This window comes from Podarcis gaigeae, assembly GCF_964106915.1.
Source record: "Podarcis gaigeae genome assembly, chromosome: 1".
Classification (NCBI taxonomy): domain Eukaryota; kingdom Metazoa; phylum Chordata; class Lepidosauria; order Squamata; family Lacertidae; genus Podarcis; species Podarcis gaigeae.
In genome coordinates, this window is record NC_139678.1 from 122716703 (window position 1) to 122733429 (window position 16727).

At 44.3% G+C, this 16727-nt stretch overlaps 1 long non-coding RNA gene across 1 annotated transcript; it reads left to right on the forward strand.

Annotated features, from left to right (window-relative positions):
• Positions 1-3144: 3144 nt before the first annotated feature.
• Positions 3145-16257, forward strand: LOC310833841. The gene is made up of 2 exons (XR_014558961.1): positions 3145-3270; positions 16084-16257. It is a non-coding gene; the product is annotated as an uncharacterized lncRNA (long non-coding RNA).
• The last annotated feature ends 470 nt before the right edge of the window (positions 16258-16727 follow it).

A 16727-nucleotide genomic window follows, 5' to 3' on the forward strand; every position in this document is an offset into this window, starting at 1 on the left:
ATGGTCCGTGTCCATTTGAAGAAGGGTGTTTCTGTGTGAAAGAAGCATTCGAAATTTGCCAGGGACACTTTGCACCTGGCTATTGGCCACTTGCAACCAAGTGAAGATGCCCGGGACCCTGGATGGAGGCACATGCCTGGGGGTCCTTGGAGCTTGTCTGTTTTCACAAACTAGCAACACATCCTTTAGAATTCTATCTGTTATATTTTATCTGCACAATCGGAATAAATTTTAGGAACAAAAAAGCCATATTGTAAATCTTGGAACTTTGAAGTGTCAGGCATAGCTCTAATGGCTTTAGCCCAAACGTAGCAGAGTTTTCCTGCACAGCGAAGAAGCTAGTTGAGGTGGAAATGACTAGTCAGCTAGACTCAGAATAACTATTTACAGGATTTATTAAAAGGAAAAATAAAACCAGCAGAGTTTCTGCATACAAAGCAAAGCAAAAATAAATCCTATCTTTCTCTCTCTCTCTCTCTCTCCCAACCAAACACAGCACTTCTACTCCTAACACACCCTCCTAACACAAACTGTGCTAGCATTCCTAGATAACAGAGTTGAGTGCTGGTCGTTAACCAATCAGAGAAAGTAGTTTCTAGGTCAAGCAGACCTTGGCTTTCTGCCAAGAGTAAATTGACACTGCCTTGAGTTAATTGTGTGAAGCCAGAATCTGTAAGTTTTCATGAAAATCAATTAACAGAAACTGAACAGTAAAAAAATACGACTTTCCAGTAGTCTGGCCCCAAAATGGCAACTAGGTATTCCATTTTGCTTTAAGGAGCCATTTGGCACCTAGCTTAAATGTATGAGTTTCTAACACTGTGGGAGAGTGTAGAGTTTGTCAGGAGTTCAGCCTACACTCGAGTAGGACCCTAGCAGAGACACATTCCCAACTGGCATGTTCTCCCCCTCCTGGTCGATCATTCGGGAGCTTCATAAGCTTTCTTCAGCCCGAACATCACAGCAACCAATGCCAACCTACACCGGCACACTTAGGGATCCACAGAGTTTGCACATCATGCGCGTGACAGACCTCAGCACTCAGCATTTTGTCTAATCTACTTTATTTACATATAAACACACACAGAGAACTTCAACATGACTGTCTCTCTCTCTAGCATCAGACAGCAAAGAGGAAAAGAACAAAGGACAATAGTCCCACTTCACAGAACACAGGAACACAAGCATCCTGTCTCCGTCACTTCCCACTCTGTGGAGTCAAAACATATACCATCATGTGAAAGACAACAATCCCATGACTGCAATCATGGAGCAGGAATTCTAACAGAGATTTCCCTCTGGAGACGGGGGTTAATTAGGGTTTCCATCAACATGGAGGGAATGCTATACACATACATATGAAGCCCTGCAGACTTACACTGATATGCATCAACCAGGGAAATAGTCAATAAACCAATTGTAATCTAGGGGAAGAATTGGCCAGTCTGTCTTCACTAGTCAGAAGGCACTGGGAAACCCAAAAGTACTGAATGGATGAACAGGGCTTCCGCCATTGTTCTTTCTGCCACACTGCTTCATATGGAAGGGAAATAGCCATGGCTTGGTGGAACAGCATCGTCTCTGCATGTCAAAAATCTCAGGATCAAGCTTCCACATTTTCTCCTAGGGCTGGGAAACCCTGGACATCTAGACAGCTACTGCCTAAAAACCTGGACAGCTGCTGCCAGTCTAGATGGACCAGGATTCACCCACACTTCTACTGGTCTAGGCACAGGTCTAAATGGTTCCGCCCCCCTGCTCCTTTCCCAGAGAAAACCCGCTCTTGAGTGCTAAATTGGAGCAAATATTAATCCAGAGAAGACCCGAATTTCTGTTTGCTCCAAATGATGCTAAGGAACAGGGGTCTTGTCCCCCTGGAGGAAAGTAGTGGGAAAAGAGGAAGTATGGCTAAACCCTCGGTGTAAGGCTCAGTGGGAGGCGGGTAGTGCTGTGGTCTAAATTCCCAATTTTCTTGGGCTTGCTGATCAGAAGGTTGGTGGTTCGAATCTGTGCAACAGGGTGAGCTCCCGTTGCTCTGTCCCAGCTTCTGCCAACCTAGCAGTTTGAAAGCACACCAGTGCACCTAGATAAATAGGTACTGCTGTGGCAGGAAGGTAAATGGGGTCCTGTTTTGTCAGAAGTGGTTTAGTCATGCTGGCCACATGACCCAAAAAGCTGCATGTGGACAAACGCTGGCTCCCTCGGCCTGAGGAAAGATGAACGCCATACCCTATCTGAAGAAGTGTGCATGCACACAAAAGCTCATACCAATAACAAACTTAGTTGATCTCTAAGGTGCTACTGGAAGGAATTTTTTTATTATTATTTTGTTTCAGCCATACCCCATAGTCACCTTGGCCTGGACTTAACTGTCCAGGGGTACTTTACCTTTTACCTTTACCATAAGGCTCAGTATTCCTATGCCTGGAAAATCTCCCATTTGACATAATTTCATAGTAAAGTTTGGCTTTGGTTTTGTTTTGAGCTTCTGTAGCCTCAGCCTTATACCAATAGACCCTCTTTTACCCTTCCCCACCTCTGCCACATCCATCTAACATAAATTAAGTCTTAATATTAATCAGATTTTAAATGCAGATATCTGCAAATTGATATATATATATATATATATATATATATATATATATATATATATTTATTTAAAAGACATGAAAACAAACAAACAAACAGTTAATCTGCAAATGGCAGTTCCCTTCTCTACTTAGGGATTTCTTGTGATGCTTAATGCAGAGAACAAAAGAGATAATGGGAGATCAATTTGCAAGGCAAAGAGCATCTCCTGGGAGAAAAGAGTTGGGGTCAAGTTATCTGAGCCTAGGCTAGGAAATTAAAGACAGGGGGCTTGGAACTGCAGGATGAGAAAATCCCTCTTAACAGGGAACAGTGGGAATGTTAGCTCTGTGAGGGAATAAAGGGTAAAGGGACCCCTGACCATTAGGTCCAGTCGTGGCCGACTCTGGGGTTGCAGCGCTCATCTCGCTTTACTGGCCGAGGGAGCCGGCGTACAGCTTCCGGGTCATGTGGCCAGCATGACTAAGCCGCTTCTGGCGAACCAGAGCAGCACAAGGAAATGCTCTTTACCTTCCCGCAGGAGCGGTATCTGCTTGCACTTTGCTTTCAAACTGCTAGGCTGGCAGGAGCAGGGACCAAGCAACGGGAGCTCACCCCGTCGCGGGGATTCGAACCGCCGACCTTCTGATCGGCAAGTCCTAGGCTCTGTGGTTTAACCCACAGCACCACCCGCATCCCCCTGTGAGGGAATAGGGGTCTTCTAACAATGCTCAAGACCCTTAACAAACTACGGATGCTTTGGGGGGGAAGCCACGGCAATTTAAAATGTCTTGGCCCTGCTTTTAATGTGTGGTGCAGATGTGGCCTTTGGGGCACTTGTCACCACTGCTAGCTTTCAAAAATAAATGACCACCCTTGTTCTTCTTAGAAATTAATACACTGCCATATTATTATGCCAAATACCTATATCCCTGACTCATGAAGAATGGGTCTCTCGGCAACAGCAGCTTTCTCTGAGCAGAATGTTCTCCTCTCCATGCCAAGAGACCCAAATCCTAAGGGACAGAGAAGTCATTTGTGCTCGTTTGTGCAAAGTTATATGTGAGCTCTCACTGTAGTCATGTACGCAGGAGGGAAACAAAACCCTTGAAAATGCAACAGCCAAAATAACATATCCAGGAGTTTTATCTAGTTCATGCACAAGGTTACCTCTGAAGACATGTTCTTAAGTGCTGAACTCCCAAGGAAGCCAGGAGCTTCTGTTCTTTGCCATCTTCATAGCATCTCTTTGCAATGCCTCTTGCCTTCTTTCCTCACGGGAATTTCAGATCTCCTGAGCAGCAGAATGGGCAAGAGTGATCCAAATTCTGTATCACATAACATTTCAATGGGCTTCAAAGAGATTGCACGCTTCAGCCTTTTTCTGCTGTATGTACCACAGACCCAAAACTTTGAGGGGATTGGGAATATCCACTTTTTTAAGTTCCTTAAGCAAAGGCAGAAGACATCTCCTTTTAAAAAATTGGCTGTATTCTTAAGCAACAATTTCTTACTGAAATGCTCTTACATCTGCATGGAGCCCTCTGTTTCCTGAGGTAGGTTCAGGAGGGGGAGCTTTCTTCAGGGGTGTTAAAACCTGGTGCTAGTCCTGGTAGAGATGGATTGTGGATTAAATATGCAAGCTAAATTTTAAACCTCCTGCCCATGTGTGTGAGAGAAATATGACACTAACCAGTCTGTGAAGCTGCTTTAGCAGAGTAAAAACACTTACATGCTTTTGCAGCTTGCAAGAAGCTAGGAATTAGGCAATTACATCATTATTCCTATTTATTTGTGGTTTGCTGACCTCCCCCCTCTCTATCCCTGTTGCTAACAATGAATCACACGTTTTAGTAGGGTGTGGGGGGGGGATGTTTCCTTACATATCAATGCAGGCAGCAAATATATCAAAGTAGTATGTAGATAAAAATACATCTTATTTACAAAAGAGGTTTCCAAAATAAGCAGATCCCAGACATGTGTATCTGTTCACATCGCTGGCTTGAAAGGGAGAGAGTGAGACTGAGGCAAGAAGGAAGGAGGAAAAGATTAAGATCCCTTGTCCTATTTCCCACCACAGAAAGTATGGGATAGGATTTCACACAGATCTATTTTCTCATATGCTTATTTAGCATGTGCAGGACATGTGCAGATTCCCCCACATGTCCTACCTCTTTTGCTCTGATCCAGTGGGGAGGGTAGACATGCACAGAGGCACTTAAGGAACATGCATGCTGCTTTGGTACTGCTTGAACACAGTCAACGATGTGCATATGTCTGCATATCTTTGAGTAACCAACAATCATCTGTACTTCCATTCTGCAGAAATTATCAAGGCAGTTTGTCATAATGCTGATGGTGGCGATGGTGTTTTCAGCTCTGGCAATGCCTTCTCTGTCCCCATTTGCAGGCCTTGAGTTAAAATATCCCATCCCACTTCTCCCCAATATTTTGTTGTTGTTGTTGGGGGGGGGGGGAGCGATGACTCAGTGCTGCCAAAGTAGGCAATGTGCAAAACACCTTATTAAGAAAAAGGGATAGAGGGGAAACCCTGCTATGCCACAAAGAAGAAACAGCCCACTGTTGCCTGCAAACTTCTTTAGATGGGGTCTCTTGTTTTTGTAAAGTATTTTTTGGTTGCCCGTAACAACCCCTTTGCTCCAGCAATTAATTTTCTTAATTGCAGTCACTGCTGTTCATCAGCATTATTTATAACAGTCAAAAGGTGGCTAAGCCACCTCCAAATACAGGATGTCAGCGTGTTCTCTGCCCTCTCCTGTCTCTGAATCCACCTTCTTGTCTTTGTCTGATTTTCTCACACACACACACACAATATATATATATATATATATATATATATATATATATATATATATATATTTCTAGAAGCAATTTAAGCCTGATGGGTTCTCCCCACCCCAACCCACCCCACCCCCAAAAAGCTACGTGTGCTTGAATTTTATTTAAGTTCTGAGTCACTGCTTCTTTAATAGAAAATGTTAGTGACAAGTACACCTGTACACAATTTTAGGTAATGCCATTAGCTAGAGCTGTGACAATGGCAAGCATGTAATATCCTAAGGCAAATAGCTTTGTATGTTCTTTTTCTATGTCACACTCGGTAATGACATTTTAGATCAGTGTGAAGGTCTCCATGGGGGATCCCACTGATAACTACTTTTGACAAGTAGTAATAACAGAAGTTTAGTCCAAGCATGAAATGAATGACTCATGCTGCCGCTGCCAGGATTACTAGTGGTGGACTGCAGGGACACTGCTGCTGCTACACTATCCTTCCTTTCAGAGGTGGTTGAATCTACTCTATGGATCGCTGAATCTGGAAGTCCACCACGTCACCCTTGTGGACCACACAATTCTGCCAGGTGGTAAAGTATGAAATGGTAATATCAGCCATCTGTTATGTGGGTTGACTTGGGGATAGCTCACTTTTACATTGGATTAGCTCATTTATGGCCATCAACCAAAACAAGCAAGGCAAACATGTTTGAAACTAGGGGTGGGGAACTTCAGGCTTGGAGACCAAATGGGGCCTTTAGGGACTGGATAGATGATGGGGAGTGGTGGATGGCACCATGTGGAGAACCCACTAGGGAAGCCTCAGAAGAGGAAAGCTCAGAGCCCAGGGAGTGGTGGCGGAACACTAAGGACAGGTCAGAGGGTGAAGGGGGGAGGAAGGGTTAGAGGCTGAAGAAGCAACAGGCTTTAGTGAGCAAGAAGAGTCAGGTGCAGAAAGCAGTGCAGACTCTGCAGATGAAACAGAGGAGGAGCAGACAGAGTCTGGAGAAGCAGCCAGCTGGGGAGGAGGAGGAGACTTAGTGGGAAGTAGAGGGTGGAGACCTTCAGTCCTAGCAACTGCTCATTGGGAGCAAGTTCAGCTGGGCAGTATTGCCAAGCTATAAGCTGTTTCACTGAATAAAGAATTAAAATACACTGCTGAACACCTTGTGTGCTGAGCTACATCAGAGCCAGCGCTGACGCCCAAGCTCTTGGTAAGCAAAGATTTGATTCTCATGTTGGTCAAAAAACATTTGGGTTGGCGCAATGCTCAAATGACCAGTCAAATAATTGCAATTGGCTGGTTAATATTTGCTAAATATTGTATGAGAACAAGAATGCCTCTGTGTAGGTGGCAGTATATGTACACATATACACACAAAAAACAAACAAACACAAGCACACAATCTCATGGAGGTGTCCTTTGTTAGCAAGGTCAGGAATGTGAGCTGCTTGTTCCCCAGGCCTGTAGCAGCCAGGGGCAACCTTAAAAAGGTAAAGGTACCCCTGACCATTAGGTACAGTTGCGGACAACTCTGGGGTTGCACACTCATCTCACTCTATAGGCCAAGGGAGCCGGCATTTGTCCATAGGCAGCTTCCAGGTCATGTAGCCAGCATGACTGGCGAACCAGAGCAGTGCACAGAAACACCTATATATCTACTTGCACTGGCATGCTTTCGAACTGCTAGATGGGCAGGAGCTGGGACTGAACAATGGGAGCTCACCCCGTCGTGGGGATTCGAACCGCCAACCTTCTAATCAGCAAGCCCTAGGCTCTGTAGTTTTGACTACAGCGCCACCCGTGTCCCTGGGGCAACCTTAGCAGTGTTAATTTTAGCAAATCACCTCCAGATATCTAGAACAGAGATCTGAATCGCCATCTCAGGATGCTGTTGATGGACCATTATGACTTCAGTTCCTACACACTTAATCTACAATCATTACGAAACAAAAACAAAAAACAAAAAAGGGAACCACTCCAAAGAAATTGAGTTGTGGATCAAAAGGTTAGCAGCAACTACATATGGGGGAAAACACAATTTGGTAAGGGAAATAATCAAAGCAATCCAGCAGCTTAGAGTAACAGGAAGTTGATTATCAAAAACATCATTAGCTGTAACTTACTGCTATAACTGAATAGTGAAATATACCTTTAAGGGAAAGTGTATGTTAATTGGGGGCTGCTCAGGAAAGTGAGTGCCTAATTGAACTGGCAGGAGCAAACTATAAAATATATCACAAGTCCCCCCCCTTTTTTTCCTTTTTTTTTTTTAAGCTGACATTTTAAATTAGTGTTACATTGTAAATGTTGTCTTTTTAGTGGTGAAACTTGCATATCAGGCTCCTGCCAACTCAATTAGTCACTCGCTTTCATGAGCTGCTCCCAATTAACACTCTGGTTTTTAAAAGAAATATCCCACCAACCAATTAACAAAGTGTAATATGGGTAATTATTGCTGGGATTGCTAGCGACTTATACCTAATTTTTTTGGGAGGAGGGTAAAAAGTAAGATGGAGGGAGAAGTTATTTAGTCCTGTTCCCGCTGAAGGATGTTATGTATTTTCCAATCGTGCACATTTTTCTAAGATATAGGCAATATTTGTTTAAAAGACAACAAAGGCAACAACATTTATATATATATATATATGATTCTGGTGAAAAATGTTATGGCTGGAGCCCCTACTTTTGTCCTAAGAAAATTCCCATGTACAATAGTTTTCCTTAGCACCAGCCTGCCAAAAACTGCTCTTCAGTTAGTTCACTTTTGCCAGTCTCCTGGTTTTCTTTGAAAAGAGGCCCAGCTGGCAGGTGAAGTGTAAGAGCCCACCTGGAACCCTAGTTAGCTGCTCCTAGTCAGATCAGGTAATGGATGGACCATTGCTCTAATTTTGTATCAGGCAACTTCTTTAAGTTTTAGGGGAGGAACCATAGCTCATGAATAAAGGTAAAGGTAAAGGGACCCCTGACCATTAGGTCCAGTCGTGGCCGACTCTGGGGTTGCGGCGCTCATCTCGCTTTATTGGCCGAGGGAGCTGGCGTACACCTTCCAGGTCATGTGGCCAGCATGACTAAGCTGCTTCAGGCGAACCAGAGCAGCGCACGGAAACGCCGTTTACCTTCCCACCGGAACGGTAACTATTTATCTAGTTGCACTTTGATGTGCTTTTGAACTGCTAGGTTGGCAGGAGCAGGGACCGAGCAACGGGAGCTCACCCCATCGCGGGGATTCGAACCGCCGACCTTCTGATCGGCAAGTCCTAGGCTCTGTGGTTTAACCCAGCTCATGAATAGAATCATAGAATTGTAGAGTTGGAAGGGACCCCCCTCAAGGGTCTAACCCCCTGTAAACTCAGGTAAAGCATCCATAGAGTAGAGCATGTGATCAACATTATATACCGTGCTTTTCCATGTATAAGACGAGGTTGGTGGTTTCTTTTACTGTAAGGGGAAGAAATGGAAGCAGTGAGAGATTTTACTTTCTTGGGTTCCATGATCACTGCAGATGGTGAGAGCAGTCATGAAATTAGAAGACGCCTGCTTCTTGGGAGAAAAGCAATGACAAACCTAGACAGTATCTTAAAAAGCAGAGACATCACCTTGCCGACAAAGGTCCATATAGTTAAAGCTATGGTTTTCCCAGTAGTGATGTATGGAAGGGAGAGCTGGACCATAAAAAAGGCTGATTGCCGAAGAATTGATGCTTTTGAATTATGGTGCTGGAGGAGACTCTTGAGAGTCCCATGGACTGCAAGAAGATCAAACCTATCCATTCTTAAGGAAATCAGCCCTGAGTGCTCACTGGAAGGACAGATCCTGAAGCTGAGGCTCCAATACTTTGGCCACCTCATGAGAAGAGAATCATAGAATCATAGAATCATAGAGTTGGAAGAGACCACAAGGGCCATCGAGTCCAACCCCCTGCCAAGCAGGAAACACCATCAGAGCACTCCTGACATATGGTTGTCAAGCCTCTGCTTAAAGACCTCCAAAGAAGGAGACTCCACCACACTCCTTGGCAGCAAATTCCACTGTCGAACAGCTCTTACTGTCAGGAAGTTCTTCCTAATGTTTAGGTGGAATCTTCTTTCTTGTAGTTTGGATCCATTGCTCCGTGTTCGCTTCTCTGGAGCAGCAGAAAACAACCTCTCTCCCTCCTCTATGTGACATCCTTTTATATATTTGAACATGGCTATCATATCACCCCTTAACCTCCTCTTCTCCAGGCTAAACATGCCCAGCTCCCTTAGCCGTTCCTCATAAGGCATCGTTTCCAGGCCTTTGACCATTTTGGTTGCCCTCCTCTGGACACGTTCCAGTTTGTCAGTGTCCTTCTTGAACTGTGGTGCCCAGAACTGGACACAGTACTCCAGGTGAGGTCTGACCAGAGCAGAATACAGTGGCACTATTACTTCCCTTGATCTAGATGCTATACTCCTATTGATGCAGCCCAGAATTGCATTGGCTTTTTTAGCTGCCGCATCACACGGTTGGCTCATGTCAAGTTTGTGGTCAACCAAGACTCCTAGATTCTTTTCACATGTACTGCTCTCAAGCCAGGTGTCACCCATCTTGTATTTGTGCCTCTCATTTTTTTTTGCCCAAGTGCAATACTTTACATTTCTCCCTATTAAAATTCATCTTGTTTGTTTTGGCCCAGTTCTCTAATCTGTCAAGGTCGTTTTGAAGTGTGATCCTGTCCTCTGGGGTGTTAGCCACCCCTCCCAGTTTGGTGTCATCTGCAAATTTGATCAGGATGCCCTTGAGTCCATCATCCAAGCCGTTGATAAAGATGTTGAATAAGACCGGGCCCAAGACAGAACCCTGTGGCACCCCACTAGTTACTCTTCTCCAGGATGAAGAGGAACCATTGATGAGCACTCTTTGGGTTCGGTCAGTCAGCCAGTTACAAATCCACTGAGTGGTAGCATAGTCAAGACCGCATTTTACCAGCTTCTTTACAAGAATATCATGGGGCACCTTGTCAAATGCCTTGCTGAAATCAAGGTAGGCTACATCCAGAGTGTTCCCTTCATCTACCAAAGTTGTAATTCTGTCAAAAAACGAGATCAGGTTAGTCTGACATGACTTATTTTCCAGAAATCCATGCTGACTATTGGTGATCACAGCATTCCTTTCTAGGTGCTCACAGACTGTTTGCTTAATGATCTGCTCCAGAATCTTCCCTGAAGACTCCCTGGAAAAGACCCTGATGTTGGGAAAGATGGAGGGCACAAGGAGAAGGGGACGACAGAGGACGAAATGGTTGGACAGTGTTCTCAAAGCTACCAACATGAGTTTGATCAAACTGTGGGAGGCAGTGGAAGATAGGAGTGCCTGGCATGTTTTGGTCCATGGGGTCACAAAGAGTTGGACACGACTAAACAACAACAGTGTTTAAAAACTGGGGGTGTCTTATACTCTGATAGTGGGTGGGGCGATGGGTGATTGGTTACAGCCATGAGCTGCAGATTGTCATTGGTGATTTGGTGTATGATTGGCGGCTCTGGGAAGGGGTGCTTTGTATTGTCTGAAGCTGGGGTAAACGGGTGTGTGATTGGTTGCTGTGTCAAGAGCTGCTGTTGATTGGCTGCCACTGTGGGAATTGAGCTTATGATTTCCTTCCGCTATTGGGCAGATGCTTGTTGCTGACACAAGTATTTTTCAGTGAGTGGCGCTAGCAATTGCAACCCTTGGGTTAGTGATTTACTGCATTCCACGGAGTCTAGGGCTTGCCGATCAGAAGGTTGGCGGTTTGAATCCCCGCCGTGGGGTGAGCTCCCATTGCTCAGTCCCAGCTCCTTCCAACCTAGCAGTTCAAAAGCACATCAAAGTCAAGGAGAGAAATAGGTACCGCTCCGGTGGGAAAGTAAATGGCATTTCTGTGTGCTGCTCTGGTTTGCCATGACCCGGAAGCTGTAAGCCGGCTCCCTCGGCTAGTAAAGCGAGATGAGCATCACAACCCCAGAGTCGACCGCGACTGGACCTAACAGTCAGTAGTACCTTTACCACCCCCAACCCCCCCCCACACAACTCAGGGCAATCCTCCCCCCAAAAGCTCCACAACTGTGGACCATTTTCTTAAATTGGAGTCCCCCAAATAGGGGACGTCTTATACACGGGGGCATGTTATACATGGAAAAGTGTGTGTGTGTGTGTGATTTTTATTAAAGATTTTCTTGGATTACAGAAGTATGTGCATGGTAAAGTTTACATTCTTTTACTTAGTGTATATGTGTGGGGTTTTATATCAGTGTTTCTTGCATAGGTTCTCTTTCTATTCATTCCCCCAACCCCAGCAGTGAGGGTGGGCGTGTGAGGGAACGACATGGTTTGTTTCCTTAGCTGACTGCAGAGAGAGTTGTTTGCTTGTGTGTGTGGGAGGCGAGGGATTATTGGGTCAGGTTAGCCATATTGATTTGTATGATGTCAATGGGTTCTTGTTGTTGTCTTGTTGGGAGCCGTACCATTCTCTGAAGGCGTACTGTTTTATTTGTCCCAGTGAAATATACTCGGAGTCCTGTAGTGATTTCATGCTCTTTATTGCAGCTTGTAAAACAGTGATTGATTTGCGCCCCCAAACCTCAGGCTTTTATATACATTATTTACACAGTGAATCCCATCTGATTGGCTGATTCTGCTTCCCTCCTGGAGCCTGATTGGTTTTTTTCTGCAGGCCAATCATTTGTTGCATTCTACGATCCTACCAGCCTAATAGGCTGATTAACTTCCTCCTGGAGCCTGATTGGTCTTTTCCTACAAGCCAATCAGTTGTTGCATTCTGGAATCCTACTTGCCTATTGTTCTAGAATCCAAGCTTAGTACATAACACCCAGTGTCCGTTTCAGTCTGTTGCTTAGATTCTCTAGTAGGGCTGTTTCCCATACGATTTAGTACCAGTGGCCCATATTTGCTCCTGACAATAATGACGACTCACACTATAAATAGCTTATAAACCCGCCTACTCTCAGCAGCCAGAAGAGTCATAGCTAGACACTGGAGAGACGAGATCACCATGTTTGATCCCTGGCTTCTCTAAATAGGGCTGGGAATGTCCCTGCATCTGAAACCCTGAAGAGCCACAGCCACTTAGTGGAGACAGTAAGGTAAAAAAAAGGTAAAGGACCCCTGGACGGTTAAGTCCATTCAAAGCCTATTATGGGGTTGCAGTGCTCATCTCGCGGCCAGCATGACTAAACTGCTTCTGACACAACGGGACACTGTGACAGAAACCAGAGTGCATGGAAACACCATTTACCTTCCCGCCACAGCGGTACCTATTTACCTACTTGCACTGGCATGCTTTCGAACTGCTAGGTTGGCAGGAGCTGGGACAGAGTAATAGGAGCTCATCCCGTCACATGGATTAGAACCGCCGACCTTCTGATTGGCAAACCCAAGAGGCCCAGTGGTTTAGACCACTTAGTGGAGACAGTTCTGAATTAGATGGACCAATGGCCTGGCACAAAAAAAAGGGTTCCTGTGTTACAGCCCATAGGCGTTGGAAAAGGTGGTTTGTGAGTCATTGGGATGAGAAAGATTTAAAGAAAATTTATATTGATGTACAGTGGTACCTTGGGTTAAGTACTTAATTCGTTCCAGAGGTCCGTACTTAACCTGAAACTGTTCTTAACCTGAAGCACCACTTTAGCTAATGGGGACTCTTGCTGCTGCCGTGCTGCCGGACTACGATTTCTGTTCTCATCCTGAAGCAAAGTTCTTAACCTAAAGCACTATTTCTGGGTTAGCGGAGTCTGTAACCTGAAGCGTATGTAACCTGAAGCGTATGTAAACCGAGGTACCACTGTACAGTAGAGATGCTTTCTCTTGCCTACTTGTGTGTCCTTTAATTATTTATTATTAAATTTGTATACCCACAGACCTCAGGCTGGTTACAACATAAAATCACAATAGAAGAACACAAAATACGTTATAAAAACAAAAACAAAAACAACCCAATAACTCATTACTTTTCTTCTTAAAACAGCGCTCAATTTTTCTACACTTCGTGTACTTACAGACCTAATAAATATTTAATCGTATCATTGACTCACATAACTTTATGAAAGTATGCATAAGCCTTTGATCTTGAAGGATGATATTCAGAGTAGCTCATTCCTTCTATTGTTATGTGATGTCCTTATATACCTTTAATTCCTAAGTAATATTCTATATCACACCCCTTTGAGCCTTCTTAGACATTTTTCCATCATGGAAACTCCTTGTGGTATGTGGTATTTCATATATTGTATTTTTCTCTCTCTCCTTTTTCTTGTATAAAAACAGCAGCGAAAAAAAAGCCAGTCTTCTTAATGGACTGTTTACAATGTGTTCTAATTAAGATTGATTATTTCTTGAAAAGGCGAGGGTTAATTTTGCTCAAGACACAACTAAAGCTAAACATGTTTATTTTAAATTAACTTTCCCCGCCAGATCATTAAATAGCAAATAATAGGGAAGTGTGGATTTCCATGTACAGTAGGAAAAAAAAACAGATTAAACAGCCAGCAAGAGCACCCATTATTTCAACATGTTAAATGAAATCAAGGTGTGATCCGATTTGCTTTGCCACTGAAAGCCATGTGAGAGGATGTTGCTTTTCCCTAGGTAAGAAATCCAAACAGGTTTGTGAACCATGTCAAATATCATCATGCTGGAAGTTCTGCAAAAAAAGAATGCAAACCCCCAGAGGCTCAACTAGCTACAACCTCCTTTGAGGTCACCACTGTTCCAGTTACCTAGCAAGATGTTCAGGTATTGCCACTTAAAGACAAACCTTATTTAAAAGCCATGCATTTGTACTGGGGCTAGAGAGCTTGCAGGAATATCTGCTGGAAGCAACATAACTTCATATTTAAGAAGAAATATCCTATGGGTGTAGAACATGGGTATAATAATAATAATAATAATAATAATAATAATAATAATAATAGTTTATTATTTATACCCCGCCCATCTGGCTGGGTTTCCCCAGCCACTCTGGGAGGCTTCCAGCAAAACACTTAAATACAATAACCTATTAAACATTAAAAGCTTCCCTAAACAGGGCTGCCTTCAGGTGTTTTCTAAAAGTTTGGTATTTATTTTTCTCTTTGACATCTGGTGGGAGGGCGTTCTACAGGGCGGGTGCCACTACCGAGAAGGCCCTCTGCCAGGTTCCCTGTAACTTGGCTTCTCACAGCGAGGGAACCGCCAGAAGGCCCTCGGCACTGGACTTCAGCGTCTGGGCAGAACGATGGGGGTGGAGACGCTCCTTCAGGTATACTGGACCGAGGCCGTTTAGGGTGGGCAAACTAAGGGCTGGGTGTTGGTTTGCAAGCCCCCTCCATAGAGGCTGGCCCCTCTCACTGTCCTCGGAGCTTGCATACCGGTAACCTCCTCTGGCTGATATCCAGACAGACCAGGGAGATTTCGATAGGCAACATTTTCCCAAGCATGGGTAAAATGCACAACCCCTCCCTCCACCTGCTTCCGCAGGGGAAAGAAAATAAGTTAGAAATCTATTTACATGGTGTTTATTTCTGACATTACAGCACTAGTGAAAAACACGTCCTTTCAGTTCAGTTCTTCCAGCACGTCTGACAAACTTCCTGAACATTCGCACAAAGAAGGTTTCAAGTTACACTCTTCACAAAGACTTATCCAGCCTGTGAACGTCCTGGGAAATTCTTCTTTCCCACAGATAGGCGCATCATGTGATGTCAACAATCTGGATGTCTGCAGCGGTGATGTTCCCATATACTGAGACTGGGGGCTGGATCAGGCCCATTTGCCTTCTGGATCCGGCCCGCGGACGGTCCAGGAATCGCCACATGGATCACCAGCATGCACGTTCTTTCCCCCTCCCTCCCTCCCTCTCCCTCCCTCTCCCTCACACGGCTGCAGCGCCACCTCCTCCCTCCCTCCTCCCAGCTTCTCCCTGCCCTGCCTAGAGGAGGAAGGGGACTGGGCTTTGTTGGTGCCAGCAGCAGCGGCGCTCAAGCGGTCGCCATTTTAAGCAGCCCCTCTCCGGAGCCCTTTCGTGCACCACTCATCATCCCTTTGCTGCCGCCAGCCCCTGCCGCTCACAAGACATAGGTAAGCAGCCACCGGGGCTCACGGTGCTCTTGATGTGGTGTTTGCCCACTCATTATGGAGCTGTCATACTGGGGGAGAGAGAGAAAGGGTTAATAGGCTGACCAATAAGAAAGCCCGGGGCGGAGCCTAACTGTGTTCAAGGCTCAACACAGGGGTTTTGGCAGTTAGCTTGATTGTTTTTTTGTGGGTGGGAGGCATAGGAGTCAGAGTGAGTTAGAGACAAAGGGGAGACAGAGAGAATCAGATTACAGTGTTTCAAAGTATTTAAAGCTTGTTTGCGTTCACAATAAACTGGAATCTTTGTTAATACGTTACAACCTGAATATATTACCGGGGAAACCTGGTTGGTGGCAGTAGAAGAGATAAGCCGTGGTGGTGCAGGATCAATAGTCCTTAGAACGACAGGAGCCCCTGTGTGAATGCCACAGTTGCATCAATCCCCCCCCCAAATATAGTCCAGCCCCCCACAAGGTCTGAGGGACAGTGGACTGGCCCCCTGCTGAAAAACTTTGCTGACCCCTGGAGTAGAATGTGTATGCCCTTCAAATAATTAGGAATGATAATAAACGAAATACTCAAAGAGGATAAGAAATGAGGATTTAGTGGAAAAAAAATTAAGATATCAAACTGAAATTATAGAGGGTAGGACAAAACTTCTATCAAAAATGTATGAATATTTGTTGGAATGGAATACAAAAGACGAATTGACAAAGGAAGTTATGATAAAATGGGCAGCTGATTTCGGTTATAATATTGTTTACGATGATTGGGTAAAATTATGGACAGAAGGTTTGAGGTTCACGGCGTGCTCCACTCTAAAAGAAAATTTAATGAAAATGATGTATCACTGGTATATCACCCCGGTTAAACTAGCAAAAATGTATAGAATAAGTAATAAAATGTGCTGGAAATGTAAAACAAAAGACAGTGAATTTTTTCACATGTGGTGGACATGTGAAAAAATGAAAAAATATTGGGACATGTTATATAACGAAATGAAAAAACTATTTAAATACACTTTCCCAAAGAAACCAGAAGCATTTTTGCTAGGGATAACAGGAGATGAATTAAAAAAGGAAGATTACAAACTATTCATGTATGCAACGACTGCCGCTAGAATCTTAATGGCTCAGAAATGGAAATCCCAAGAAATCCCAACTTTAATGGAGTGGCAGACAAAAATGTTTGAATACATAGAATTGGCGAAATTGACTTATAAGATTCGGAACCAAAAAGAAGCAAAGTTCGAAAAGGGTTGGAGTAAATTTGTTGAATATATATGGAG